This window comes from Onychostoma macrolepis, unplaced genomic scaffold (assembly GCF_012432095.1).
Source record: "Onychostoma macrolepis isolate SWU-2019 unplaced genomic scaffold, ASM1243209v1 Scaffold249, whole genome shotgun sequence".
NCBI lineage: Eukaryota > Metazoa > Chordata > Actinopteri > Cypriniformes > Cyprinidae > Onychostoma > Onychostoma macrolepis.
In genome coordinates this window covers 1-7,006 of record NW_026704763.1, presented here as the reverse complement: position 1 = coordinate 7,006, position 7,006 = coordinate 1, and the positions used below count along the sequence as shown (strand labels likewise).

The window sequence follows — 7,006 nt, the reverse complement described above, 5'->3', positions numbered from 1 at the left end:
GACATAAGGCACTTGGCCTCACGACAAGCCGCTTGGGAGTTAGGAGCGATGCCGCATTTTCCGCCGCAGGCCGGGAGGGTGCTACCGTCCCCGGCGCTTCAGTTCTCTCAGACTTACCGCCGGGCGGGAGGGTGCTACCGCCCGGCCTTCAGGTCTCTGTGACTGACCGCCCTGATGGGCGTGGCTGTTTCTGCCTTCCTCCCCGCTGCCATAGCGCCATCGCCGGCCTTTTGGCTAAGATCAAGTGTAGTATCTGTTCTTATCAGTTTAATATCTGATACGCCCCTCACCCGGGACTGCATATTAAATTGATTTTTGGATCACGGAGCTGGAGCCGGGGCTTGCTCCGTCCACTCCACGCATCGGCCTGGTATTGCAGTGTCTCCAGGAACGGTGTGCTTCCCCTTTTTGGGGATTGCCGCCAGAAGAATAGCAGAGCAAATAACGAGGGGCCAAAACTCCTCTGTGACAGAATGGAGAAAAACCTTGGGAGAAATCAGACTCAGTCGAGGGGCCAGTTCTCCTCTGGCCAGACGAAACCCGTAGTTCAAAAGTTGATATTTCTATTTTGATTTTGTTGCAATTTCTGACAATAATAGTATTATGTAGTTAGGTATTTTATTTTATTATAGCAGTGGTTGCCGTTTATTGAGATCTCTCACCTGAGGTCTTGGAGTCTTCCACTAACGAGCTGATGCGTCGAATCAGGTTTGTTTGATAAAAAGGGATCATCTAAAACATTGGCTCACTCCAGTCCTGGGCGCCATTTTGCATGTCTCCCTTATATATATTATCTGATTGAGATCACCAACTCGTTAGGAGAGAGAACTAATGAGCTGATCAAAGTTCTTGAATGGAAGAGAGGTTTCTACAGGTTTCTACCAGCCAGCTGAAGTTAGGGATTCAAAGTATTCTTCAATTGTTGGATATGTAATGCCCTTACCTCTGAGCTAACAGGACATGTCTGCAACCATCTTGGACTTAATGACCCCCCTCCAGCTGAAAAAGTCTTAGAGAACCTCTTTGCACTGAGATCAATGGTCAACCCAAATTCAGATTTTCAATTTAAAATCGAGCTACACAGTATCTATAAATTCATGCAGGACAACATGAGAAATTTCAGAGATTTAAAGGACACAAAATGCATTCCCTGGGTCTGGAATAAAAGTGAGTTTGTCTGTCCAGGAGATATAGTTTTAACCTATCCACCTGAATTGGATCTAAGCCCTTACATCAAGAAAGTGCCTGAAGAGTTTTTGCCATATGAAAACCTGCTAACGCAATTTGGTGTGAAGAAAACTCTGTCTGATGAGGAAATTGAAGACATGCTACATGACATAAAACATAGAATTGACTGCAGGTGTCCTCCTCATGGAGACTCGACAGAACTTAAAGTGACAATTGCCATTCTTGACTGGATGCGAAAAAATGAGAAGCGTTTAAAGGACAGTACACCTGTGCCTGTCATGGAACAAAACCAAAACTTTACTCTGCAGTCTTTATCCAAAACAGTCTTCTGTGACATAAGTACTGAAGGACTAGAAGACCTGAAACAGGACAATGAGGAGTTCTATGTCATTCATGAGGAAGTTCTACCCCTCACTGCAAGATGGTTGAAAGTCCCATTCTTAAGCACTCGCATCTTAAAACCACAGTTCATACAAGCAGAGCAAGCATCCTTTGGTATAGAACAATGTGGGCAATCTGAACCAATTACTCAAAGAATTAAGAACATTCTTAAAGAGTATGATGAAGAAAGCGACATTTTCAAAGAACTCCTACAAAATGCTGAGGATGCTGGGGCAACCATGTGTAAATTCCTCCTTGACTTCCGAAAACACAGAGACCCCCCTGATACCCTCTTTGATGATGGAATGGCCCTCTGCAATGGGCCATGCCTTTGGATCTTCAACAATGAGCTCTTTTCAGAAGAAGACTGGAGAAACATTGTCAAGGTGGGATCAGCATCAAAACAAAATAAAGTTGAGATGATTGGAAAGTTTGGGCTTGGATTTAATGCTGTTTACCATGTGAGTGATATTCCCTCAATTTTGAGTGGAAATAGCCTCCTCATACTTGATCCAAATGTCACCCATTTGGAAAAGCACATACTCAGTAAAGGAAACCCAGGAATTAAACTCAACCCATTCCAGGAACGGCTGTACAAAAGATTTCCTGGACAGTTTAAATCTTATGAAGGCATTTTCGATTGTGATCTGTCAGCGCAAAACAGCAAGAAAGCTTACAATGGCACCTTGATAAAATTACCATTTCGCACCCTGGAGGAGGCAAAAAGTCAGAGATAAGTTCAAAGGTATATGACAAAGAACGCATTCAGAGTTTTAAAAATGTTTTGACTGACAACTCAGAAACTCACCTACTATTTCAGAAGAAAATTAAATCTTTGTCCCTTCAAATTGTCCCTGAAAATGCATCGACTCCTCCACAGGATGATCAGATTCAGACACCTCTCAAAATATCCAGAGAAGTCATGAATTCATTCGCTGTCTCAAACGGTACACCTCCACAAGAGATCAAGAGCACTTTCAGAAATACTGATATCACATGCGACAACATTATTGATGTTAACAAAGCACACATCATTAAAATAGTTCAAGAGCACTCAGAGAGATCCCTCACCCAGTACTGGCTTTTGTACTCATGTTATGGGATGCATGATTCAATGCAAATGTTCCAGAAAAGAAATGATCAAGAGCATGTGTTTTCATTTCCAATTGGAGGTATAGCTGTACCTTTGCACAGAGAGGCAAAAACTAAAGCATGGTATGCTGATGAAAGCCTCACTGGCCATGCTTTTTGTTTTCTTCCTCTCTCGATTAAGACAGGTCTTCCAGTCCATATAAATGGGACTTTTGCAGTCACATCAAATAGGAAAGGCCTATGGGAAAAAGGAGTGAAGTCTGAGTGGAACAAAGCTTTACTTAAAGATGCTGTAACCTCTGCTTACATCACTACACTGCTTGAGCTGAAGAAAATGGCTCAAAATGGACATATCCAGAACTATTCCTTCTATGCATTCTGGCCTAACACGGAGAGAGTAAGCAAAGCATTTTTACCCCTGGTCGAGTCTTTCTATTCAGCAGTTGCGCAGAATGGCAATGGTAAATCTCTGGATCTTTTAGCAATGGACATAATTGGTGTTCTATAGAGAAGGCGAGATTTCTGAATCCACAAATTGAGAAGAGCCAAGCAGTTGGAGACATTGCTATGAAAGTGTTCTTGAGCTTGGGACCTTCATACTCCTGTGTTGTTTCTCTCCCAACATGGGTAAGAGACAGTTTTAATTATTGTGGCTTCAAGAAAATGATGAAACAGAAGACAATCAATTGGCCTGAGTTTTACAACATTGTGTTTAAGAACTTGAGTGCTGTGGACAAATGCAACATAAATTCTCTTGTCCTTAATGCCATTGACTTGAATGATCCTGCTGTTGATGACCTGCTGAAAAGTTATGCTTGCATTCCAACACAAAATGTCAGAAGCTTCAATTTATCAAGCGACTTGTGAATCCTTCTGGCAAAGTGGCTTGTTTGTATGCACTTGAGGAAGGATGCATTCTTGAAGGAACTGCAAATGACTTCCTCTCACCAAAAAGGATTCAAAGACTTTCAGATTTGGGAATGCTAAGTGACTGCCTCCTATAGAGGACATCATAGAGAGAGCGGAGAAGATATCTAGTGTTTGGCAACAGGATAAATCTAAATTTCATAAATGTCTTCGGTGTCTCATAGAGTCAATGAAGACTCCTCAGAAGATGTGAATTCTCTGCACTGGCGCACACTGTCTCAAATACCATTCCTTCCTGCCTTAGCTCCTTTAGTTCAGCAAAACATGAACACCACCATCTTAAAAACCCTCTGAAGTTTACAGTGCCCGTTGTCGCAATTTGGTAAGCATGACAGAATTCACAGTTGATCATTCAAACCTTCAAATACACAGTTATGATCCAGTTTTCCAAAACTGAGAGTACGGACAAATCCACCAGTTGAGACAGTGCTTCAGCAGCTGTTAAATGCACACAAACACTGCTATGCATTTGAAAAGTCTGCTCTCCTTAACATTGCTCAGACTTGCTATGAATATCTCAACTATTACTTGTTGGAACAGAAAGATCCCAATCCAATTATTGCCATGCAAAATCATACCCATTCATTTTCATTGAGGATCACTTTGTAAATGTGAAGCAGTGGCCAGAAGTGAAGAATTTGAGGAGAAACCATATCTTTATGTTCTTCCAGTCATTTTCTCCAAATTTGAGAGGCTGTGGAACTACCTTGGTGTCAAAAAACAATTCACAAAGGAGCAATTTGTTGCTGCAATTGAGGACATGAAGACTTTATATGGATCTCACCCTCTTTCCAAATTAGACCTCCATAAGTGTACTGCAATACTCGTGAATGGACTGTATAAACTCAAAGAAGAAATTATTATAAACTGTCTCATACCCGATGAGAGCGGTGTGTTGACATCTTCTAAAGAGCTGAGATTCAATGACAGCCCATGGATGCCTATCTCTGCTGGTGTCCAGCTCTCCCATGAGCTGATACCTCGGCCTGTGGCCTGTCATTTTGGTGTAATGACAACAAGACACCATACTCTGAAAGAACATTTTGTCAGTGGGTTTTCCCTTCATGCCAAAGAGTTTGGACAAACTGAGAAACTAACTGTCAGAATAAAAAATATAATTGAGGCATATCCATCTAAAAAGGATATTCTGAAAGAGCTCATTCAAAATGCTGATGATGCAGAGGCAACAGAAATTCACTTTGTGTGGGACAAAAGAAAACATAAGACAAAAAGATATTTGGAAGAAATGGGAACTGGTTCAAGGCCCAGCACTTTGTGTGTACAACAACAGAACATTTTCTGATGCTGATCTGAAAGGTATTCAGCAGCTGGGGAAGGAGGAAAACATGGCACTTTAGGAGAACTGGGAAATATGGACTTGGCTTCAATTCAGTGTATCATCTGACAGACTGTCCATCTATCCTGACCGGTGACAAATGGCTCTGCATTTCTGATCCAAATCTAAAATACATGGAAGGTGTAACAAAACAGTCCCCAGGCTGCATGTTTTTAATGGAAGACAATTTTAAAAAGTCTTTTGAGGATGTTTATCATACCTTTCTTCCAGAAATGTTTGATCTCAATTCTGGAACCATGTTCAGGCTCCCTCTCAGGACAGAGAAAATGGCAGAAAAATCTGAAATATCTAGACATACAGTCACAGATTGTGACATGAATGAACTTTACTATGCCTTGACAGAAGATCCTGAAGGACTAATTCTTTTCTTGAAACACATCACAAAAATACAGTTTTGGAGATCAGTGAAGATGGAAAACATACAAAATGTTCTTTCCTTATCGAAAAGATATACAAAGAGGAGAGCATGGTAAACAAAGAAAACTTTCATACACACGTTAAAGAATCCCTCATGTCAGGAACAGCAGAACCCTGCAAAACCATGTACATCATTCAGATCTCATATGGAAATAAACAAAGTCAGTGGGTCATTGCAGAGTGCTTTGGCTTCTCAAAACAAATTCATGAGAGAAAAAACAAGCAGGGCTATTTCAAAGTTCCCCAAGCTGCTCTGGCTGCATGTTGGAGCAGCTCATTTACCCACACATTTACTGGTAGAGCATTTTGTTCTTTGCCCTTACCTGGACAAACTGGTTTACCAGTTCACGTGAATGCAAATTTTGAAGTAGATTCTTCTAGAAGGGACTTGTGGAAAGAGGATGGTGATAGTCTGAAGACTGAGTGGAACCAGTCGCTGAAAGTAAACATCATTTCACCACTCTATGCTGACCTCCTCTTAAGTCTCTGTTCAGTCATAAAGAAAGATACACCTAGAACTCTTGTATTCCTCAAGTCAGAGCTAGAGAATTCTTGGCTAAATACTTTCCATGCATTTCTCAGAAAGTAGACAAAGTCTGGCATGAGATGATTCATGAGGTCTATAGATCAATTAACCAACGTGACCTTCTTGTCATACCCACAGTACATGCTGTTCCTGAGTCATCACATCTTTCACAACAAAAATACACAGTTACCTGGTGCAGTGTGTCTGAACCACATTCAGAAAATTGTCCATATTTTACAACTGAGGACCATGAAGGAATTTTCGAAATTTTAGATGACGCCGGGATGAAATTAGTGCCATACTCTTTGAAAATGCATGAAATAAAAGCACATTTTAAAGCAGCTGGTGTGAATGTTACAGAAATCAGTGCTTCAACAGTGATGAACTTCTTGAAGCAAAGATCACTGAATGATCCTTCCCAGACAACTGGTCATTTGCCTTTGCCCATCAACCAGACTTTGATCAAAAGCAAAACAAGATGTTCAAAACTTTTGAACTTCTGCCTAGCAAATGTCAATGAGAAAAGTATCCATGTCCTCAATGGGTTGCCTCTTCTCCTCACGGAAGATCAGATGTTAAGAGTCTTTGACTCTAGATGCCCAAAGTTGTTCTCAAGATTTAGCAGTCTTTTCCAAGGAAATCAGGAGATGTTTGCCGATATTGTTGTCAATGGAAAGCACATGCAAATTCTACACAAGGGAATGTATATTAAGAGCTTAACAATTGCTATGGCAGCAACATATTTGAAAACAGAACTTGAGCAACTGCTCAGGCAATCATTACCTGATCAAAGGTGGCAGCTCTACAAAGCAGAGAAAGAGACAATCAAATGGCTGAAAACTTTATGGAGCTTCTTTGAGGATCAAGTGGAAGTCTGCAAAATGGAAAGCTGAATGTCTTCAGTGAGATAAAAAGCACTTTGAAGATAGTCCTATTTTACCAGTCATCTGCCCCAGTCAAAATAACACCGATTCTTACAAACAATGAGGAATGTATCAAAAGTGATTTGGAGATCAGATGAAAAATAGCTTCCATTCTCATAAAACTGGGGTTCATGAAACTAGACCGTATCTTTTCAACGATCTCATGGACTTCTGTTTCAAGTATATACATCCAGA

At 40.9% G+C, this 7,006-nt stretch overlaps 1 non-coding gene and 1 pseudogene across 1 annotated transcript; both read left to right on the top strand.

The window, feature by feature from the left end:
* The first annotated feature begins 48 nt into the window (after positions 1 to 48).
* On the top strand, positions 49 to 6,998 carry LOC131535366 (sacsin-like; annotated as a pseudogene).
* LOC131535367 (U2 spliceosomal RNA) lies at positions 213 to 404 on the top strand. Its single transcript, XR_009269599.1, has one exon. It is a non-coding gene; the product is annotated as a U2 spliceosomal RNA (small nuclear RNA).
* Positions 6,999 to 7,006: the final 8 nt, after the last annotated feature.